Below are 25306 nucleotides of genomic sequence, written 5' to 3'. Positions count from 1 at the left end.
TTAATCGTTATTTTGGACGTTTAAGCCTAAGCTCCTTGCAGTTACTGTTAAATTCTTCTCATTCAACCGACGTTTCCTAAGAAGTTGTTGTCTTCATTTCCTAGAGAAAACATCTCTTTGCATTTGCAATCCCTAGACCAATCTACTTAATAAGGCGAGGGATGGTGCCCAATTCAGGGTTATTCGTAGGTCCACGTATGTTCACGAATTTTTTTCATTTGCTCAGGTGTAGTGAATAAGGGGGGTGTTCTGGTAATTCAAACCCTAAATAACGAATATTTTGCATGACAATATGAGATTTGTGTGCAGGGGCGTTGTCCTGCAAAAACAAAACACCTTTGGATAGCTTTTCGCGTCTTTATTCCTTGATTTTTTCCCGTAGAGTGGTCAATAATATCGAATAGTAATCTCCGGTTATTGTTCTACCTTTATCCAAAAAATCAATCATGATAACTTCATGGCAATCCCAAAAAACTAAAGCAAGAACTTTTCCAGCAGATTTTTGGACAAGAAACTTTTTAGGTCTTGGAAAACCAGAGTGTCGCCATTCCATCGATTGTTGCTTTGTTTCTGGATCCTAGATATGTACCCAAGTCTCATCCATAGTAACAATTGGGTTTGAGAAGTCTACATTGTTTTCAAATCGAGCACAGATCGAACGCGATGCTTCTACCCCTGCACGCTTTTGGTCAACATTCAAACATTTGGGGATCCATTTTGCAGCAATTTTTCCCATGTCCGAATTGACGTGAACTATATGATGAACGCGTTCGTATAAAATATTCTGTGCTTCAGATATCCGTTTTAGCCCAATTCGACGGTCTGATGAAATCATGTCTTGAACTGCATCGATATTTTCGGGGACTGACACAAAAACTTGCCTTCCCGATCGGTCATCATCTTCAGTCCAATTTTTCACGGTCGCTTACGAAGGACATCGATCACCAACGGTATTAAGGATATCTTCGTAAATCTGCTTACCTCTTATCCCTTTTAAATACAGGTACTCGATGATGGCTCGATACTACAATTTTTCGATTTTAACAATTTTGGTGGACATCTTCTTTCTTTTAAGTTATTGCGTTACTCTGGTTTACTTTTTTGACCTCTCAAACTTGACACATTGACACTCTAATGAGTTATTGTTCGTTGCTATGGTAACGCAATATTTTTTTTATGCATGGAACTGGTCTAGGCTAACTAGATATCAATACATCCTCGTATGAATGTAGGTAATTTTGAATTTACAGACGTTTAGTCTACTATACCTACATACTTTTCGTTGTATCCACCGTCAATGTAAATTTACAGCTTCTATCAAGAATATTGAGCCCCAATCATTTTTCGTAAAATTCAAGCTTCAACATCAGATACCACATACAATATTTGTCCTCTTCCTATTAAAATATCCTGGCTTAGTAAAAGCAATCTGCGACCAGTTAATGCATCCGAATCTGATTCGATGATAGCGGAAATAATAGCAAATCGTATTTCCATACCGCAATTATTGAAATGGGCTGCAAAACTATTCTGGTATCAATTCAATTGTCATGTCTGCTCGGTGAAATTTCCACTGGCTGGTTCTATATTCGGGCCCAATCACAAATGTCTTCCCTTCCTCTGATGCGAAATACTGCATATTTAAAGGCAAATTTCTTGTTTTCCTCCCGGAAATTATCATCGGAGCCCTAAGTGACAGGAGGATACGACAGGCGGAGTATTTTGTTTTATTATTATAGGAGGAATTTTTAAATCTTCTAAGCCCCACTCAACTGATTGTAGATATATTAAGCGCATAGGTCTGTAGTTGTTGAAAATCTATATAATATAATAAAAATAATGAGGTTTCAGTGCAATGAAGACATAGAAATACCTTAACGACGTCATGAAAAAGCTCAAATGATTGCTGAACAAATGTGAGGAAATGAACTATATTAACGAATGATGTAACTTGAAATACAGAACAGTTCGTTGAAAATTAAACAAATCAACATTTTGAAACGATGTTTATGTTGTATGTTTCCATGCACCTTTCAGTTTGAAAGCTACTTGCTTCTGAAGAAAAGAAAAACTTTGCATATTATGTGTAATTAATTTACTTCCTCATCTGCAATACAACATGTAAATATGTCATCTACAGGCAACATAATGAGCTATTACAGAGCCAATTAGACTGACGAGAGTTTCCGGTTGGTTTATTTAACGAGAATGTTAATTATCCTTTACAACACCCTCGACAAACAGGTCGTTTCACTATAATGCGAAAGAAAAATTTTTCAAGTCAAAAGGGGATAAGTATACTTCATTCACATTTATTTCAACAGTCAGGTTGGCCATGAAATAATTTTCTCAAGTTTTTGTTACTAGAACGGAGTAAGGTTGGCACTCATGAAATGTCGTTAATGTCATAACGCCGTTGCCACAACTATTATCAATTTTTATTACGAAAATGCCGAAAGTGATTGAAAAAAGGAACAGGGTTTCAGGAAGTGCTATTTAGAATTCAAGTCTGCTCATTCAAATAGTTTTACCCTGATATTCTAAAACCCACAATACGTCAGATGGTAGACGGTAGTTTCATCTGAATCTAAACGACTTATATTTCAGCTGAATATTTCCACAATCAGAAAGATTGTGAATGAAGAGGATGACAAATAAATTCTTTGTGTTGGGAGACCCAAAAAAGTGGTGGCATTTGAGAATTTTATGTTTGAGTGAATAAATGCGAAAAGTTTATTACAGGATTTTCGATGAATGTCATCGTAGAATAAGTTCCCAAAAATTCATTTTTCTATTTTTCATTTGACTTGTCCTATACATTGTAAATGTCTTTAGGTACCAATAAATACCTAATTATTATTACTTTATCAATGTATTGAGATGAACAGGTACAAATACGCACTAGTTGTCTTGTTAATTGTTTATTCATGTGAAATTTTTGTTCGAAGGTGAAGTTCATCTTGTCTTGAAATTTCCTTTAATTCCTTTTACTCATATTGATGCAAGATGATTTTTGTTGAATAATTCAACATTCTTGTAATTATCTGTTAATTCCTTCGGGAGATTCCCCATTCTCAACCACTGCATCATATGCATTTCATCTTCGGGTTAATATTTTTTAAATCTACAACTGATATAACGTATTCAAACTTTAGCCAAAGAAGATAACGAACATTAACTCTCCTCAAGCTTGTGCATATTATGATATTATACTGATCTCTTGTATTTCCCATGCAAATAACTGGATTTGGTATGCCCGCAATCATTTCGTATAAACTGATTATGTTCGTCACATATTTTCCGAAGAGATTCGACATTGTGGTAAAATACGTAATAACAGAAACTTTTACGTAGAACGGGCAACATAGCGTTGATTTAAAACCCAAAAATATTTTGACAAGCGTCATAACCCCACATTTTCGTACTATACAGAGTGAAATGTGTCAAATTTCCATGGCCAACCGAGTGCTAAAATAAAAGTGAATGGATTATACCTCTCGTTTCAAGCTGTAAGCAAAACATTTTTCTATGATCTCTGTTGGGCAGAAAACTTATACTGGATATTAGGTCATTGTGGCAGTATACTAGGACCTTGGATGGGGTTGAAGCTTAGCTGTTAAAGAAAACACCGAATTTTATTGCCAGAAGAAGGGGGTAATGGTAATAAACAGTCAACTGACAAGTTTCAGCGTTTTTATTTTGATTCATTGGTTGAAGAAAACATATACCTTTCATTCCAGATTTTTGCCATTGAGTATTAATATCGAGTTTAGTACTCAATGCTTATGCCCACCCTTGTAGGTATATAGGGTGGCCCAACGAAAACTTAACACCTCGATTTTCTGACTTTATAATGAAAATGTGGAAAATCACTCGTGTTTGGTCCAAAAAAGTATAAATTTTTGGTCCAAAAAAGAAGACAGTTTTTCGATTCACCTTTCTTGTGGTTGCAGGGTATAACAGCATACAAGCTTGCTTGTATGCTGCATATTCCTGCAAGATTGAGGGTGAAGAGGGTGCATAAAAGAGACGAAGCGAGTAACGTGGCTGTCTTAGGTCATGTAGCAATGGATCCGACCTTTAGTTCTAAGAAATTGTCCGATGTATCTGGTGTTTCACGCACAGCAATCATGAGAATCCGCAAAGAACATAAATTCCATTCTTATAAGATACATTGGATTCTGGAACTGAATGAGGATGATCCCGATCACCGATTCCAGTTCTGTGAAGTGCTCAGTGAAATGATAAACGGTAATCAAAACTACATGTTCGATATCTGTTTTTCGGATCAGTTCACCTCAACGGCATTGTAAACCGACCGATTATTTCGTCAGGTACATACTCAGCTTCCCCAAAAATTGAATGTTTAATCGGTGGTCGGGTATTTATATATAATCGGCCTTTTTTTATACCTGGTAAGCTCACTGACCAAATTTATTCAGATCTGTTGGAGAACGCTATTTATCCAGCGCTCGTGCAAGTATTGGAGAATGCAGAAGACCATCAAACGATGATTTTCCAACTACATGGCACACCGCCTAGTTTTTTTCAACCGGTGCGTCAGTTATCATATGAAAATATTCCTCACAACTTGATTGAAAGAAGGAGACACATTGAAAGGCCACCCATACCACCAGACCTGGCTCCACTGGACTTTTTCCTATGGGGTCATCGAAAGACCAAAATTTACCCAGCCTGAGTCACTGGTTCATTAATGAATGCCGGTCAAATTACACCAGAAATCTTGAGTAATGTACGTGAAGGTTTTCAGCAAAACTTATATTACTGCATGGAAGTGAATGGAGCCCATTTCCAGCATTTAATGCCAATCACAAAAGTAAGTACTCCCCACTATATTACCTGTCATTTCATTATCGATGGAGATTTTGAAGCGAATTTTCAGGATCAAATAGTACTCGATAAGATCTTCAACATGAGTTATCGGAAAACCCCTCATCCCTTTTCAAAATCAAGGGGTTGTGCTCACTCCCGTTATAGGGTTGCAGTTACGGAGATGCAAAGAGCGAAACAATCCGAGCGATTTTCCATATTTTCATTTTAAAGCCGGTAAATCGAGGTGTTGAGTTTTCGTTGGACCACACTGTATAATTGTCTGTTCTAACTGGCAATTATAATATTTTTTCTCTAGATTCCCATATCGCAAATAATCCTGTCTTTAGTTATTACTACAGTCATTGTCCCTCAGGTATTCTCCTTGACGAATATTCAAAGATTCAGCACTTAAAGCAGTCCATTTATCTTTCGACCGGAAATGAAAAAACCAACCTGAAATGTGCGGAACAAAGTCAGGGGGATTTCAGTCTCGACGTAAGACGGCTGAAAAATGAACGATTTTAACCCCCCATCAATCATATCCCCCAATGAAAATTCGAGACTCAGCAGTAAATGAAGGAAAAGTTGATAGATCAGAACGTAGAACCGTATACATAATCTAAGAGGCGCTTCATCTTTCCATAAAGTGACGCCAGGATGAAATTCATTATACGGAGTGGCCCATTGAAAACGAAACAGCGGGTTCTATGGGGCAACAATGGTTCAGTGTTTTCCAATTCTTCCTGTTGACAAAGGGTTCATTCGAAATCTCATATTGACATTCGAGCTTGTATCTTATCGTTTTTGAGAGCCTTTTTTGACTCGAGAACGTTTTTCGTGTGAGGTAACAATGAGTTACAAAAGATAATAGATATTGTAACGTTTTCTTCGCTTGATTAAAACGTCCAACTTATTAAAATTATTTATTTACACTTAATACACTTATAACTCACAAACTATTTATTTCCACTCTTGTTTATTTCCACTAGTCGCTTGCACTGAAACTGGGCTTATATAGGCGCCGGAAACATTCAGGTACCTTCGCTGTTATTCTGGAAGCTTTCGACCGCTCTGGTTCTCGAAAGGACCGACCGCAAGGGCCGGACTGGTTACACTGTCCCCTCCTTAAGCCTGTTCTGCCCCAGAACAGATTTTGTGAATTTCTGCGAGGACCGTGGCGAAACTTGCAGTCATCACCATTCCTACAGTAGCCATTCTGATGGAAGTAGCACTCCACAGTTTTTCCAGGCTCCCTGGCCTGCTTTGGGTTGAAACTGCACACCAGGATCCGTATACCAGTCCCCTGAAATACCACCTCCAGCATGCTTCGCACAACTCGCCAATTTAGCTGGTCCAATCCACAACCGAGCTTGGGAACAGCTAATTTCCTAACTCCAAAGCGTTGAAGGTCTTCTTTCAAGCTATGCAGTGCCGTCCATAGATTCTGATAGGTTGGCTTCTGATAGGAATGTTGCTTGGTGACTAGGTAATAAATGAACCGACCTTCAGCCTTCAATTTCAAAGCTTGTCCGATTATTGGCTGCTGTCGCAATAGTTCTTCCTGACGTCCAAATTTATTTCTGAATACTCTTGCTAATCCTTTGCTCATACGAAGGTCCTTCGCTACGCAATGAGCGAGAGAGTATTCTTCAGACACGGTAAAGAGATCTTGATGTACTTCCTGAGTAACGCCGAACCGTGCAACGCGTGTCTCACCATAGCAATCCATAAACTTCTGGTAATCGCTGCTACCTTGCATCGGGGCTTCCACAAGACGTACTTCTTCTTTGTCCTGCGCGTACGGGGCTAATCGGTTGAAATGGACAACCTTTGGTTTTCCTCTGGGGGGCTTCCTTATCCGGTAAACTACATCATTTATCCTCTTGATTATTTCATACGGTCCCTCCCACTGTCTCTGCAGCTTTGGTGAAAAACCTTTCCTCCTTTGTGGATTATGTAGCCACACCAGATCTCCAGTGGTGAATCCACCTTCAATGGCCTTGATGTCGTAGCGCATTTTCATTCGGTCACTTGCTTGCTGCATTTGATTGCGTACCTTGTCATGAATGTAATCCAGCTTGTTCCTTAATTTACTAACGTAGTCCTCCCCAGCTACGTCTTCTCCAGGCTTACATCCAAACTCTAAGTCGCAAGGCAGCCTTATTTCTCGGCCGAACATTATACTGGATGGAGTTTCCTTGGTAGATTCTTGAATCGAAGATCTATATGCCATGGTGAATAGATGTAAATATTCATCCCAATCCCGCTGGTGATCAGAAACTACTTTTGCTAGATGTTTTCCCATGGTCCGATTCATTCGTTCGACCATGCCGTCTGATTGTGGATGAAGAGGTGTAGTCCTTGTTTTGTGAATTCCCAATTTGCTGCATACTTCTTGGAATAACTTCGACTCAAAATTTTGGCCTTGATCACAATGCAGCTCCAGAAGTATTCCAAATCTGCAGAAGAATTCTCTGACCAATTTATCAGCTACCGTACTTGCCCCTTGATTAGGAATACCGTAGGCTTCCACCCATTTCGTGAAATAGTCCATCGCTACCAAAATGTACTTGTTTCCATGGTCTGTTTCGGGAAAGGGGCCAGCGATGTCGATAGCTACTCGTTCCATGGGAGATCCGACGTTATATTGCTTCATTGGTGCTTTTCCTCTACCATAAGGTACGTTAGCAGCAGCGCAAACCTTGCATCTTCTACACCAATCTTTAACGTCCCTCTTACAATTTGGCCAATAGAATCGCTGCCTGACTTTTTCCAACGTCTTAGTTATCCCGAAATGTCCACCTGAAGTTCCATTATGTAGTCTGGTCAGAATGTCTGTCACACGGCTCTTCGGCACAATCAACTGAAGTCTTTGCTCAGTTCCATCTTCATTTTCCCAACAACGTTTCAGAAGACCTCCATCAATCTTCAGCGTTTTCCATTGTGCCCAATACGACTTCATATTCTGGCTCAGTCTGGATACTTCTTCCCAAGTAGGTCGTCTACCGCTCTTCTTCCAACTCAGGATTACTTTCAAGTCGTTATCTTCCTCTTGTGCTCTTTGAATTTCTTCAGGTAACCAGTCGTCTTCGATTACGGTGGTCCGCCTTAAATCGATCTTTTCTTCCAGGCGCGAACAATGGCTGGAATTCTGGGGACACTCGATGGTTTTGGTCGAGCCATTGTCTACCACAGCGACTCCTCTTATTTTCCCAGCTGTAGCCCTTTCAAATTCTGGACGATTTTGCTTGAAATACCTCCTTTTGTTGCAGTTCCAGCACACAGCTTCCTTTTTCCTAGCAAGCAATATTCTGCGGACTTTTTCTCTGACAATCTCCTCAACAGATCGATCTGTTTCTTGCTCTTGTCTTACACGAAGGTGTCCTCTATGCGACGCTTGCTTCGCTGCCTCAATTTCCAAAGCCTGGGCCAAGGCATCATCTATGGTTCTAGGGCGTGCTAGTCTCAGGGCTTGTTGTATTTCGCTATCCCTTATCCCATCCACGAATGTCTGGATTGATAGCTGTTCCAGGAAGCTATCTGGAGCAGATGGATAAGCCAGCCTGACTAATCTCGCCACATCAGCTTCAAACTCTTGGAGATTTTCCCTCGTCTGGTCCATTTTCTCATTCAATTTCTCATCAATTTTCTCATTTAATTTTCTGGAATTTTCTTCCATTTGTTCATTCAACTTAAATGAGTTCTCGTCCATTTTCTCATTCAACTTACAAGAGTTCTCGTCCATTTTCTCATTCAACTTACAAGAGTTCTCGTCCATTTTCTCATTCAATTTTCGAGAATTTTCTTCCATTCTTTCGTTCATCTTACTCAAAAAGTCCATTACCGCTTGAGTCTCCATTGCGTTCTGTAATCTTGTGGTCACCGGCATTAACAAATAACCGAAAATATTTATTTAATTCGAGCGATGTTGAACCTCACACGTGACACCAATGTAACGTTTTCTTCGCTTGATTAAAACGTCCAACTTATTAAAATTATTTATTTACACTTAATACACTTATAACTCACAAACTATTTATTTCCACTCTTGTTTATTTCCACTAGTCGATTGCACTGAAACTGTACTTGTACTTGTACTTCGCTACCTGCTCCTCCGCTGGGCTCATATAGGCGCCGGAAACATTCAGGTACCTTCGCTGTTATTCTGGAAGCTTTCGACCGCTCTGGTTCTCGAAAGGACCGACCGCAAGAGCCGGACTGGTTACAATATGTATAAAAAAATTCAACCAGCCAGTTCCTCTATAATCCATTTAATTCAATTCCATTTTCATCTACTTATACTTCTGACGTCCCAAAAGTATTTTCAACCCAGTGTTCACTTTTTTCTCTCGAAGAAAATCATCAGATCCAACGAAGTTTTCCGACATTTAGGGGATTATCTATACATAAAATTATCAATCCTACATCAACCGTATAGCGTCTGATATTGACTGAACTTTCGAACTGAACCCTCAGACTTCAAACAATCAAGCCTTCATGGAACGTCTATTCATCAATAGAGTTGGAGGATTTAATAACCTTCGTTTCAGAATTTCTCATCTTCAGAAAGTATCTCTTCAATTTTCATATCGTCAAACTTAATCGTATTGATCGATGTGTCTTTTCAGCAAACGTGGAGAGGAAAACCTAATGATATTTTAGTTTTCCCAATTTTATTTTCAATTACAGGATTCAACAGAAGATTATGAATCTTCGATTTGAATCCCTGAGTCTCCATCATCGTAGCCTAGATGAGTGCCTCTTCGAATATGGATATGAACGGAAATATGGAACATGGTAGTATAATTAAAAACTTCACATGCAACATGCAACAATAAAATCATCTTTATTCCATTGGAATAATGTTTTGTATAGGGTCGTGTCGTCGCTCTCAAAGTCATTTCGTTTTTCTTGGAGGAAAATGAAACACGATTTTTTTAGAGTGCATAAATATTTTATTTAATTATATATTACCCATTTTGGCCCAATACCTTTTGCCATCTTTCGAGCAAGAGATTGATTCCAAGTTCATAAAACTTCTGATCTTTGCTGGCAAGAAACTGGTCCAAGTGATATGCGACGTCATGATTTGAAGTTAAGGTCTTACCTTCTAAAAAATTTTGCAGAGACCAAAACAAGTGATAGTCTGAAGGTGCAAAATCTGGAGAATATGGTGGGTGTGATAGTACATCCCATTCAAGTTTTAAAAGCTTTTGGCGAGTTACTAAACTTGTATGCAGTCATTTCAGTCTCGCATTATCGTGGTGGAACACTACACCTTTTCTATTGATTAATTCTGGTCTTTTCTGTTTGAGGGAATCGTTCAATTTGTCCAGTTGATCACAGTACACAGAATTAATCGAGGTATTTTCCGGTAGAAGCTCAAATAAAAAGATCCCCTTGAAATCCCACCAAACAGATAGCATAACCTTTTTTTGGTGAATATCGGCCTTTAAAGTGATTTGGGCTTGTTCATCTTTTTCACTACATGAACTCTTGCACTTAATATTTTTGTAAACAACCCATTTTTCGTCGCCAGTAATAATTATCATCAAAAATGGATCATTTTGTTGACGTTTGAGAAGCAAATCACAGTCGTTAATGCGGCGAAACAAATTTCGTTCTGTAAGAACTTGTGAATCCCATATTTCAAGTTTTGAAATTAAACCAAGACGTTTCACGTGATTATGAACGGTCGAATTTGATAAATTTAACCACTCAGCACTCACACGAGTTGTTGTTCGGCGGTTTGCATCTATCAATGCCTTTATTTTGTCTTCATCGGCTATAACGGGCCTTCCAGAACGTGGTGCATCTTCAACTCCGAAATTGCCGGAACGAAATTTTGCAAACCAATTTAGGCGTTGTCGTTCGGTCAATACATCTTCTCCATACACATCACATAATTTTCGCTTTGCTTGAACTGCATTTTCACCTTTTCGAGAGTAAAAGAGTAAAATATGCCGAAAATGCTGCTTTCGATTTTCCATCTTTGATAGAGCACCAAACAAAAACTATTGCAAAGAATGAAACAAAAGTTTCAACAAACAAGCCTCACTATATCAGCTTTCAAAATATACAGGGTGTTCCTAATTTGAACGTACAAACGAAAAGGGGAGATTCCTTAAGTGAGTTTAAGAAAAAAAAGTCCCATAAACATGGGGTCGCAAACGTTTCGTCTTCGAGATACAGAGTGTTGAAGTTTGAATTTTTTTCAAGTTTTTTTCTCATAGTATCTACACTTCACAAGATATTCAACTGGAATTTGGCATAGATATTACATTTTAGAGTTCTCACCACGTGACATGGCAATTTCGATAAAAGATCTACAGGGTGTTATTTTTTCTCGAACACTGCCACCTGTTCTTCTGCAGAACTTTTTTTTGGTGAGCAACTGTTAATTTGAAAAAATATAAAAAGAAGCTTTGTTCTTATACTAAACTTTTCGGTCTCTTGTAGTTTTGTCGTATCTACCAACGATTTCGAGAAAAAAAATTTTGAACGATTCTCTCGAAATTCTCGTAACTATGATAGGAAGGCCAGTTTGTAATCTGTGGTGAATGAATTCAGTGCCAGTTTTGACACATCAAATTATTACCCTGTAGATCTTCTATCGAAATTGCCATGTCACGTGGTGAGAACTCTAAAATGTAATATCTATGCCAAATTTCAGTTAAATATCTAGTGAAGTGTAGATACTATGAGAAAAAAACTTGAAAAAAATTCAAACTTCAACACTCTGTATCTCGAGAACGAAACGTTTGCGACCCCATGTTTATGGGACTTTTTTTTCTTAAACTCACTTAAGGAATCTCCCCTTTTCCTTTGTACGTTCAATTTAGGAACACCCTGTATAATGATTGTGCGGCTTAAGTGGGAAGTTTGCTGTAAAAATACGATTAGACAAAAAACGAAATGACTTTCCGAACAACCCAATAATTATTGAAATCATAGGTTCAATGTTTCTTGAATTTCTGAGATACAGGGTGTCCGCGCCATGGGGCAGCGGTCGATTACTCTTATTCTATCAACTTTACAAAGAAGAGTTTCAAATAAAACTTTCCTCTTTTTGAGTAGAGCATCTCCTAAAATTATTTAGAACTATACCAAGTATTTCGTTTCTTCTGCTAAGCTATCAACTTCGTTATTTTAAATGGAACACCCTATATATTTTTAAATTTTTGAATTCCTTGTTAAATTAGAATAGTAGTTTGAAGACACAACTATGTCTGAATTCTCAACGGTTTTCGAGAAATTTGACTTTTTATTAATATTTTGACAGTTTGAGGTACTTATAAAGGACTATAGCTTCGTCCCTATTCTATGTAATTGATTCGAATTTAGATTGTGTATAGTCAATGAATGAAACACTAAACATTTTTGTTGTAAATAACCATATTATAGGTCCACGAAAACGTAGATCCATTATCAAAACAGAAAAATCATCAAAATCTTGATTTTTTTTAAAGGGCAACCCATATTTTGTTCTGTTCATTATTTAAAGCAACTAAAAGCAAACAACAGAATGTTTAAAGAATGAACAGAAAAAAAATATGGGGTGCCATTCAAAGAAATGAAGACCTTGATGAATTTCTGTTTTGATAATGGATCTACGTTTTCGTGAAGCCTGTATATAATAAAGTTATTAACGAAAAAATTTTTAGTGTTTCATTTATTGACTAGACACAGTCCAAATTTGAATCAATTATATAGAATAGGGACGGAGCTATAGTCCTTTATGTAAGTACCTCAAACTGTCAAAATATTAATAAAAAGTCAAATTTCTCGGAAACAGTAGAGAATTCAGACATAGTTGTGTCATCAAAATCATATTCAAATTTAACAGGGAATTAAAAAATGTAAAAGTATATAGGGTGTTCCATTTAGAATAACGAAGTTGATAGCTGTGCAGAAGAAACGAAACACTTTGTATAGTCCTAAATAATTTTAGGAAATGCTCTACTCAAAAAGAGGAAAGTTTTATTTGAAACTCTTTTTTGTAAAGTTAATAGAATCAGAGTAATCGACCGCTGCCCCATGGCGAGGACACCCTGTATAAGAATCGCACACAGAAAATTCATTTCCTAAAGCTTCAATCCAGTTGAATCTATGGGCTCAAAAAGCGGAGTACAATACTGGAAATTTCCATTTCATATGCTGAGCAGTTTCGCCAATACGCAGAGGTGAAAAGTCCATTCCAAAAACATATTTTGTGCATGCATCGCTTGTATGTATGGGGACTAATGTGAAATTATGCAATGATTCGCTAACTCGATTCTTTATGAATTAGTTCGTTCGGTTATTGGGAGTAATGGATTTTCATCCTGGTTTTCACGAACATGGAATGCACATGTTCATGAGGACTCTGATCGAAAAAATCCACTCCATCGTTCTATTGGAAAATTTTCAATCGTATGTGTTTTGTCGACTGCATGCATAGTTCATTAGGAGTGGTTTGAATTGATTGCTTCATCATGTTCACCACGAATTCTGGAAATTAACACCAGACTGAAATCGAAGGAGTGTTCATAGTGAAGAGAAATATAGCGCTCTACTGTAATTCTAGTGTTAATGCTAGAAGTTTGTAGAAGGGATAATATTCACAGTTTCAACATTTCTATTCTATTGTGAAGATTAGTGAAGAAATCGTATTTTTCAAAGCAGGGATTTATTATATTTTAATATCACAATATTGATTTGGAAATAAAATATATGCACAAATTCTTCAGAGAGCCTTTGAGAGGTATCACCTTGGTACCTGGAAAAATCAGGATTGTGCAACAGCGTGTGTTGATGAGTTGATCTTATCCTGAGAAAGAAAAATGACTGCTCCCTGACTGTTGTAAAAATATGAACAGATTGAACTTGAAACTTTCTGATATAAAACCATTAAGGCTGGAGCTAGGGTAGCAGAAATATTCTTCTTGAACTTTTTTATGGGATTTCTCCTCCTTATGTTGTAGATATCTGAAGAGAAAATCCATAAAAAAAAATAAAGAAAAATGAGTCATCCCATATTATCTTTCAATCAATATTTAACAGAAATATTCATCAAAACGCCCAGCAAACAAAAGTGGAAGGGTAGTGGAACAATTTATTGTTTTTCTGGCGTTTTTTAATAATTGCAGAAAGAAGTTTTGGCAAGGTGAAAATAATAATGGAGGTTGACAGTATGGATCAATCCATTAGAGGAAAGTTCACTGTGAGGGATGAGCTTCTTATTCATTATTTATACGGTTTCGCAATATCCTTTGTACAGGCTTCTTGGGAATCTAGTTTGAACTTTCCACTACCTGCAGATGCCTGGAACAAATCTGCTGTGAACTTTGGTGAAGTCGCAAGTTACCTTGAAATGTTATTTGAAGGGCTAAGTGGTTCATTCAACTTTCATAATAATACGTGCAACAAGTATATCTATGAGCACAGTGGGCTTAAAATAGGAGGGTGGACACATTATGAGAAAAGTTGAAACCGGGCAACAATAAGTTCTGGAATCAAATGAAAGGAGAAATATTGAAACAATACGTTCATGCTTCAGGTTAAATCATTTGATAAAGAAGAGATTAGCAATGCATTTTGACGTTTTTCAGACGTCAGAATTAGTGCTCGTGTTGATTGAATTTTATACCCGACATTCACCTATATAGGGTGAGTCTTTGACTCGTACAAATATTTTAACAGTAGATTCTTGAGGTCAAAAGAAGCACTTTTTTCCCATACTATTTTTTCGATTCGGTCCTGATAAAAAAATATAGTCATTTTCAGTTTTCATATTATTATTACTTTCAGAATAACTAGCTAAATCTGTGACACTTTATATCTGTGGATATTTTATACAGAGTTGTATTCAACCAAAGTACTCAACTTTTCAAATTTCACAGATACATTTTAATTTTTGAACATTGAAATACTCGACAACGGCGCATTATACAAGAAAATATGTAGATTACTTTTATCCTACAAAACGATCAAATATTCATTAGATAGCGTCGGACTCAGTTTCAAGAGATGGGTTCTTCGAATTTTTGGTATTTTTATGGTACGTAATGGTCATAATGAGAAAACTGGAAGAAGTGAGCGATATCTTGTGATCGAAAAAAATTTATCAAATAAATGAAAGACTATATTCCGAAATTCATTTCATTCAATAAAACCGTTTGTGAGATAGGACTAAATTTTTTTATGGTTTTTCAACAGCCTGTATTTTTTCAACCGAGCCGATTCTGAAAAAATGGTAAAGGAAAAAAGTGTTTCTTCTGACCTCAAGAATCTTCACTCACCCTGTATAGCGAGAGCTACCTCCAGAAGAATATTGACGGTATCGATTATGATGATGAGGAAATCAAGGGATTGAAGCCAAAGAAGTCAGTTGGAATGTACTTGAAGCAGCCGTTACTATAATATTTCGTCTTTAAGCCATAGTTTTCACAGACAGATGGAAATCTGACCCTGTGATTCCGATATATAAAGGGACGGTATTGAACTCAGTTGGACATCGAATAGACATTGGCAGGTTGAATAAATGATGTAGTAGAAATAGAATCAGTTTCATCCCTATTGTACCACATTGAAGTCTTATCAAATATGCATGTATGAATATAGCAGTTAATGAACTTCTATAATCTATAAATACGAGGACGTATTGATATCTAGTTATCCTTGACCAGTTCTATGCATGAAAAAATATTGCATTACCATAGCAAGGAACAATAACTCATTATAGAAGTTTCAGGTCAAAAAATAAACCAGAGTTACGCAATAAATTAAAAGAAAGATGTCCACCGAAATTGTGAAAATTGTGGAGTATCGAGCCATCATCAAGTACCTGTATTTAAAAGGTTTAAGAGGTAAGCAGATTTACGAAGATATGCTTAATACCCTCGGTGATCAATGTCCTTCGTATGCGACCATGAAAAATTGGACTGCAAGCTTCAAAAGAGATAAATTTTCCATTGAAGATGATAACCGATCGGGAAGGCAAGTTTCTATGTCACTCCCCGAAAATATCGATGCAGTTCAAGACACGATTTTATCAGACCGTCGAATTGGGTTAAAACGGATATCTGAAGCACTGAATATTTCATACGAACGCGTTCATCATACAGTTCACGACAATTTGGACATGGGAAAAATTGCTGCAAAATGGATCCCCAAATGTTTGAATGTTGACCAAAAGCGTGCAAGGGTAGAAGCATCGCATTCAATCTGTGCTCGATTTGAAAACGATGTAGACGTCTTAAACCGAATTGTTCAATTCAACAATCGATGGAATGGCGACACTCTGGTTCTCCAACACCTAAGAAATTTCGTGTCCAAAAATCTGCTGGAAAAGTTCTTGCTTCAGTTTTTTGGAATTGCCATGGAGTAATCATGATTGATTTTCTGGATAAGGGTAGAGCAATAACTGACCACAATAAGGGAAAAAATTAAAGAGAAAAGACGCGGAAAGCTATCCAAAGGTATTTTGTTTTTGCAGGACAACCCCCCTGCACAAAAATCATGTTGCCATGCAAAAAATTCGTGATTTAGGGTTTGAATTACTAGTACTCCCCCCATATTCACCAGATTTTGCTCCATCCGACTATCATCTCTTTCCGCAACTGAAGAAAAGTTGAAAAGGACATAAATTTTTTTCCCACGAGGTGGTAATGCAAGCTGTGGAGATCTGGTTTGCAGAGCAAGAAGAAACATTTTTTTTTAAAGGTCTAGAGACGTTGCAGGATCGTTGTAATAAATGTATCCAATCAAGAGGAAAATATGTTGAGTAATAAAATATTTTGACATTGAAATTTTGTTTGGTTCTATAGTGGGCTAAAAATTTTTCAATATATCCTCGTATCTGTTCATTCAAATAATCTACATCGATTGTCTTCAACTTTCCGTTCTTCCGTTGTTTTCAGAGAAAATCTCTTTGACTACCCAGATTGAATGGGAGAAGGGTGAAAAAACTTGTAAACTCAACACCCCAATCCTTTGAAAATAATACCCTTGAACAAATCAAGTCTCACAGAAAGGAAACGGAGTTATCTACTAGCACTTGCAATAAAATTAACCTAATTATTCCCAGTTCGTGTTCAGAATGAACGCGTTGGCGTGCCTCTTCTGTTACCCTTTTTTACTATCAAATTGTCCGCTGAATATGCCCTGACATTTCTGTAGAATAGTACCAACATTCTAGCTTGCATTTAAATGAGGATATTTTCACGATAAAGGTATAAAATATAATGAGAGGCTCTTTTGTGTCATAGTACAATATTCGAAAGATTTTTGGCTAGTTGTTTTACACGATAAGATCAGTGAACTATCAAAAATCAGAGTGAGTATATTAAAAAAAGATTAATTGCTTACCTTTTTGGAGTTTGAGAATCAATAGTTGGAAATATGATTTAGAAACATATTAACATCTAATTTTGAAAAGGTGAGAGAACTATTATCTCTTTCGATAAAACCATTATGTTTCACATCGTATCAAAAATGAGACAATCAGGGTTTCTCTGGACTATATACCCTTATATATTACAGAAAATAAAAGGATCTCGTACTTAATTGGTTCCGATAGAAAATGAAATTGGATGGCGTCCAAACCTTGGAGAAAAGCACACACTATAATTTCTTCTTTCATTTTCATATAATAATAATCATTTTAGAAGCTTTTCCCATGAAGTGAAAATATCCAATCTCCATTGGGCTGACCTGGAAATCTTTTCTACTTTTTATGCATTTAACGTGCTGCCTGAAACGAATTCGAATTTTCATTCTTATGAAAATGAGTTGTTCGATAACTACTTATACAGTCGTATGTTAAATTTAAAAATTGGCTTTCCTCTGTACTTTCAACGAATGTATTTTACATGATGCAGTACGCAGTACGATAAAAGTTTGAAGCATATTATTATCAGCATTTGTAATTTGAAAATGAAATAAACATTTATTTGCTTCATGTTGAATTTCTTAAATAATCCCTCAACAGTTCATTACTTAAATGGATGGCCGATCTAGTTGAGAAATTTAATAAGTTTGTAGAAGCTTCAGACTTTAAATCGCTGCTCATCTAATTTTTTTTTTATATTACTGAATTCCTTTTTTTTTGGCTAATCCTTTACCGAGTCCTTTACCATTTTTTCCAATTCGACCCTGATAAAAAGATACAGCCATTTTGAGTTTTTATAATGAGCTGTGCCACCCATGGAAACATAAAATTACCTTCAGAATAACTAGCTAAATCTGATGATGTAGATCTCTCAAAAAGTGTTGCATTTGGTCAAAGTACCCCATTTTTCAAATTTCACAGATACTTTTTTATTTTTGAACATCAGATTACCCCAAAACGGCGCATTATACGAGAAAATATGAAGAAAACTTTTATTTTACAAAACATATTCATCAGGTAGCGTCCAACTTGGTTTCATGAGTTGGGTTTTTTTAACTTTTGGTATTTTTATGGTACGTAAAAGTCATAATGAGAAAACTGGAAGAAGTGGGTGATATCTTGTGTTCGAAAAATATTTATCGAATAAATGAAAGACTATATTCCGAAATTCATTTCAATCGATACAATCGTTTGTGAGATAGAACTAGAAATAATTTTTTTATTGTTTTTCATCAGCCTGTATATTTTAAACCAGGCCGATTCGGAAAAAATGGTAAAGGAAAAAAGTGTTTCTTTTGACCTCGAGAATCTACTGTTAAAATATTTGTACGTGTCAAATACTCACCCTGTATATTATAAACGTCTAATTTTCCTTTGTGATTGTTGTGATTTTTTTTTCAGTGAAGAGTCATAATTACAAGGTGGTGGCTTGTTGTCAATGATAGTGGCTAGTTGATAATTTGAGTACTTGCTCAATTCTGCGAAAGAACTTCACTGCAAAACTTCGACTTATTTCAAGTGCTATAAATATAACGATGTTTTAAGGACTGTTTAAAAAAGCCTATATTTAGGCCTATTCATGAGAAGAATGCTATATTTCTTCTGCAGAAAGTCGTAGGTGTCTTGCTATAAAACACTTATGACTTGACCGTTCGATGAAGTTTTCTTCACAGTTCACTCCATCCAAGTTTTACCAGGACACACAACATTTTTATCTACCCAATGGCAGTTATATTGACACAATATATATCTAATCGAAATAAGGATTCCACGCTTCAGCTACACCATATGTTACGCAGTGAAGAGTCAGCTTTACAACAATTCACTCTGAAAAATCGATGGAAGAAATTTCTCATAGCTCATTGCCTTTAGGCAGAATTTCATTTGTACAGCTCGTTTCTCATAATCATGCCGAACCTCCATTCCCTCATACCATATTATTAAACGAACCATTCCACGTATCTTTCGACCTCGAAGAATATGAGACAGAGGCAAGAATACGAGAATATAGGTAGTACTCATGAAAAAACTTATTTTCCGGAAATTTTCAAAGTCAAATTCGGGAAAATGATAGAAAAGACAGTCCTCAATAAGACCGTAAAGTTTTCAAATACAATTCCCTCAGATTGGACCTAAGTTTGTGTAGTACAGTGGAAGGAGGAAGACACTTGAAGTTCAGACATGTAGCCCAGACCAAAAATGAATAGCCCAATAGGGATTTAATTCCATCCAAAGGTTTGTTAGTTTCATTGCTTCATTGGTAGGCCAGTAAGGCTAACGTGAGTTTTCCCCCTTGGAGGAAATGTTTCTGCTCCCAAAAGTGGTTTTTCCGTAATATCTGCCCAGGAAATACGAATGTTATCTAAGCACCGACAATGAAAATTAAAGAGTCCTACATTCGGAACCAAGAGAGTGGTCAAAAGTCCACTCGTTTCCATGCTAGAGGCCTTTGAAGTTTGAAGTTGTGCAAATGTGACCAGGAAATCTAAGACATTTCAGAAGAGTTGCTCTTTGTGTTCCAACTTTGAGGTCCTTCAAATAAATGACGTTGATAAACAATAAATTACTTTGTATTTCGTCGACACATCGAAATGTTTACAAGAGTCATTGCAGGATATTATGTAACAAGTTGCTACTGCCACCTGATAGCCTATCATCGAAAATAGCATTAAATGAGTAGTTGATTTCCATATATGCAAACCATGAAAATATTCAAATCGATATGTTGGGTTTGGCTTGCCAGAAATATTTAATTAATGCTGATCATGAAAAGCGCTTCAGGTTAAAAGGTGAACCCCTCTACAAATCGGAAATAGCATCTACATTGTTTTCATTCATTGATTTCGGTATCCTTACTACTATTATAAATGTGAAAGTCCGTGTGTCTGTCTATAAAGGGTGTCAGAGGAATGCAGAACCAGCAGAACCACTACCTCAATATAAGATGAGGTTCTTATGGAGCCATGTCAGGAAACGCTCCGTTCAGAGATGAAAGAAATGAAATTTTGCAGTGCCGGTAGATTCGGGTGACTTGGGAATGTCCTGTAACTTGGGACAATTACTCCCCTTGCAGATTTCTTTGTTTCTTACCGTTTATGAGTGCAGGGACAAACTTATAAGATTGTGTAGCGTCTTTTCGGTTAGTTTAACAATTAATTCCTGTTGAGTTTTCCGTGACCAGAGCGTTTGAATTGACAGGAAGAATTAACAAATTCAGAAGAGTTAAAGCGCGTTTTTTATGGACTTTATACTTTCTTATGTCCTGTACATATGTTTCACTTTGTGCAGGTGTATTTTTTTTCTGGAAACGTGGGATAATGAGATATTAGATATGTCATGAAACAAGGTTGTTTACAAATCAAACGGCAACACGGATTGTTGTATATTCATTAGTTCTAACAGTGTATATTGCTCTATGTTTTGACTATCTTAATGTACACATGTGCAGAATACATGGTTAGCAACAGGAAATAAATCAGTCCATCTGGATACTTCATCGATGTCTTTTATATTCTCACCTGAACCTACCAAATTAATAAATTATAAAACACGGATCATATTCATTTCTTTTGTTTTTTCATTGAGTGACTTGGGACACTGCCAAATAGATATAAGCGGCGCATTGGCAGCAGGAAATATGCCGATTCTTCGCGGGATATTATTATTTACGTTATTTCCACAAAGAAATCACCAAAGAATGAAAGAAATCAAAGTTCCCTTGTTTTGTTTAGTTTTTTTACATTTGAGTTGCAATATATTTACTTTTGCTGTAATAGGGGTTTTTCATTCAATTTCCTTACCGAATTTCAACTATATAATCACAAATTCTAATTTTTCAAAACTATACACCGTCCCAAGTCACCTATTTCATTTGAGAGTGGAGAAATGGATTTTAACTTGTGTCCCAAGCCTCCCAAATCGGTGGGTGACTTGGGACAAGTATATTTCATTTTTTTTTAAATTTATATCCTAATTCTAAAACATGGTATATCTCCTAATCAATAGTCTGAGACATTTAGCATATTTGAAAAAAAGCTGAAATATTTCATATTGAAGGACATCTCACACTGCAAAAATTTATCCTATATATATAGGCAGTCTTCTCCAATTCAAAAAATATTTGGAAACTGCGTGAATAGCCCTTAAACCATCCTGAAATTTACAAATGAGACAATGATTAACCAGATGATTTATGGTTTCTTCTGGTTTCCCACATTCACAACTAGGGCTTTCAACTGAATTGCACCTGAAAGGCATACTATTGCAACGTTCGTGACCTGTTCTTATACTATTCAGAATACATCCTATTTTCCTGGGAAAATACCAGGAACTCTTTTCGAAGGATCACTAACTGATTTTTGGTTGAAAGATAGTGCACGTATTCCATTCTGATTGCCAAATGTCCTTAGCCCTCACATTCGAATTAAGGAAAGAGTTGAAACATATGGGAAACAAGTCGGGAAAGGAGTGAAATTTATACCAAGAGTTTATAACTGCACTCTGTCTCCGAATATTTGGCGGTACAATGTTTGAAAGAACCAAGTGAAGATCTAATAGTTCCAGTGATAATTCTCATAAAAGGATTTAGCTGAGCATAATTTTTTCGCACATGAGCACTATTAACCCAAACGAAGCAACAATATTCAGCAGCCGAAAAAGCCAAAGCTAGAGTTGCCGTTCGAAGAGTAGTTGCCTCAGCGCCCCATAAAGTAGCAGCTAATTTATGCAGGATATTATTCCTAGTTTTCAACTTCAGACGCAGATTTTCCTAATGCGCTTTGAAGTTCAGCGGTGAATCCAGCTTAGCTCCTAGATATTTTGGATTGAAGTTATGTTTCAAAATAGAAAAGTACGTTCAATTTCATTTGAATGGAAACACGAAACCTCGGTTTTATTTGGGTTAGGACGTGAACGCCACTAGAAAAAGTAAATCCTCAAAAGTTCTGAATGTGTAGATAGATTATTCTCTATTCATCTAAAATCAGAATGACGGAATACGAAGACAATATCAATAGCATATATAAATTTCTCAGAAGAAGTAGTGGGGAAATCACACAGATATAAATTGAAAAGAAGAGATAAGAGGTGCTAAAGCTGATCCTTATGGAAGACCGTTATTCAAAGTTTCAAATTACTACTATTATCATCAACAAAAACACAAAACCTTCTTTCCGACAGTATTTTTTCTAGTAAGCGAAACATTTTTCTCTCTTTTTACACTTCAGATGAACAATGAAGAGATTACGAAAAATATCGATTTTTTATAAACAAAAGTCTTTTATGGTCGACGCTGGGTAAAATATTAGATAAAGTAAAATGATCCAGCATAATTTTGCAGAGCTCGAGAAGTTCTATAAAAAAGTCCACCATGGCATACTTATATCTAACTGTCGAGGATAACCCTCAATAACATATTTCGACATTTTAATTCATTCCAAAAAAATGTTCCATTTGAAGGGGGTCCTTACATACCTCTTGAAACAGATTTCCGATTTTGATGAGAATTTCACTAGAGTGAACTACTGAAGAGAATTTATTCGAGTAGCTTTTCATGTGGAATTTATTTCTCTTTAATGAAGACATGACGAAAATATCGATCTTCTCAAAAAGAAGACATATGAATGCAGATGTTGATTCCAGGCACATACCTGTGCCTGTGCATTCGCCATTCTGCATTCGATTCCATTCATTAACATATTTATTTGGCATAAATACAGGGTGTTTTCAAAGGTGAGACTTTTTTTATGGTAGGTGAAACTCATCAAAATAAGTCGTTTAACCAAAAATTATCTATATGAAATATCCAAGATGGCTGAGATACAACCCCTAGATGTTCGACAAAATTTCGTTGAATTTCAAGTACGGAACTGTGGAAGGTATCTCCGGCATCGCAAAAACGAAACAAAACATAATCATAAGGCTGGACAATGAATGGTTCAGTACCAAGTTCATCGGATTAGATGCATCAGGTCACTTTTGAGAGAATCATAATTGTTGTATCGTGCAATTTAGGGTGAAAAAAAATGTAGAAAATCGAGACACTTCCTTGAAAGTGCTTATGTAAGTTATGTTGAAAAAGTGCTATGATGTTTCCCCATTTCATCCCATTTTTACGACGATTGTTGGAATGTCCGAACAAGAAGATTGTGATGCGAATTGTGAAAAAATTCGTGAATAATTTAGACGAGTTTCATTGGTGAGATTTTGAAGTATTATTCTATTTTTTACACTTGTGTCCTAAGTCTCTTCTGTCAGTTGGTATCGAAATTAGCCATTTCATAAAATCGTGTAAGTTACTAAAAAATAATGACAACAATTCGGCAATCCTAAGTTTCCATTTTCACGTAAATATCGAACCAGACAATATAGCCAATATCCTAAAAGAAATCAACTGATGGTCGAATCAGGAGATGAGTTTTTTCCCACTGCTTTGCGATAATTCAGCTAACAAACGGTCTAGGGTCGTATTAGGGTCTATTTCAGTAATCATTTTCAATTTTTTTTTTCAACTTTGTCATTTTGAAAGTCTTGTATAGGTGATTTTTGGTGAAACCCTTCATTTTGACAAGTTCTACCTCATTCTACTTCAAATATACACCCGAGCTGAGCTGCTTGCACTCATCGCTCGCAATCTCTAAAAAGATGGACGTATAAAACATTGCTACAGATAAAACTTGTTGAGTTTTTCATGATACTCAACTTTCATAATGAATGCAAAAAAGATTCTTGGAAAATGAATGGAGAGATCTGAAAAGAAACTGATTTCGTCATTTCCCAGATAAAAATGTTTTTGGCAATACCGACGCCCTCCAAGGAATGTAGATTTCTCAACATGTAATTGACTCCATATATTCGAATCTGACACTTTCGAATATGATAATTTTCTTTTTTTAATTTTCTGTTCTACCCAGATTCAATTCTCACTTATTATTCTTTCTCAATTTTACAGTTAAAAACGTGTTTCTAAGATATCCCAGCTGAAATTTCATTTCATTGGAGCTTAAACATTCAGCCCCACTCACCCTGTATCCAACGTCGTAATTCAAGCTCGAATCCCTCCCGCGGGCAATATTTCCCGACACCTGTTACATCAATTAGATTAAACCACTTACCAGAACTCTCGACACATTTCTTGGGACTCGAGCGAAAGTTGGGACCGAATAGGAGAGCGCACTTCGTACGTATACGCGTCGCGACGTTACAGCAGTAGGAATAGAGGAGGGTATTGTGACGTCGTCGGTTGGCGGCAAAATGTTCCGCACGAAGACAGCCGCATCGCCGGGGGCTTCTGCCAACAACGTTGCAAATTTTTCGAATTATTCCACGCAGACTCTCTACTGCCTAACCTGTTGAAGACACAAAAAATTCAGTTTACGGTTATTTTTCGATGATAGTTTGTGATAGAATATCATAATATTTCATTGTTTCAATTCATCATACAATTCGATTTAAAAAAAAATATTAAAATCATCTCTTTCGAAAATCATTCAGGATTCAAATAGCCCGCGCTTAGATATATGTCAGTTTCGTCCGACGTATAGAGCTCCCTTATTGGTTCAGGGAAATCCCACAGAAGAATGTACAGGGTGGACAAAATTCGTTGTCTACTGAGGGGATCTCGAGAACTATAGCAGCTAGAAGAAAACGGACGACACATTCTCGAGCTCTTTTTTCCTGACTAATCCAAAACTGAAAACAGATCCAGCCTAACATTCATAGATTTTGAGTTATGAACGAAAATTGAGAAATTGTCATTTTTAATGAAGCTGAATAACTCGGTTATTTGAACTCGTATTCGGAATCTGTTGTTATATTCTACAGGCACTTTTTTATGAGGAGTTCGAATATGATATCAATAAATTTTTCGAACCAGTCATTTTCGAGATACGACAGGGATTTCTGATTTTTCAAATGTAAATTATAGTTGAAAGTTCCTTCATCTTGCTGAAATTTTTTTGCTGATTTCAGAAATGTATCATATGTCGCTATTCACATGAATATAACGTAAGTAAAAAAATTCAATACTTTTTCCAGCTTTTCGATTCAGTGTTGAATTTTCAGTAGGCTGGCGTAACCATAGCGACCGTTGAAAATGCATTGTGG

At 36.5% G+C, this 25306-nt stretch overlaps 1 protein-coding gene across 1 annotated transcript in view; it reads right to left on the bottom strand.

The window, feature by feature from the left end:
• LOC123322779 overlaps nt 1–24439 on the bottom strand; it is a 114856-nt gene extending 90417 nt beyond the window's left edge. Inside the window, exon 1 of the mRNA XM_044910795.1 lies at nt 24316–24439. The gene's annotated coding sequence lies outside the window, so the exon portion shown is untranslated. The remainder of the gene's footprint in view (nt 1–24315) is intronic.
• Nucleotides 24440–25306: the final 867 nt, after the last annotated feature.

Source organism: Coccinella septempunctata, chromosome 1, assembly GCF_907165205.1.
Source record: "Coccinella septempunctata chromosome 1, icCocSept1.1, whole genome shotgun sequence".
In the NCBI taxonomy this organism is placed as follows: domain Eukaryota; kingdom Metazoa; phylum Arthropoda; class Insecta; order Coleoptera; family Coccinellidae; genus Coccinella; species Coccinella septempunctata.
Note: the sequence above shows the minus strand (reverse complement) of the source record. Positions and strands in the feature narration are given on the sequence as shown.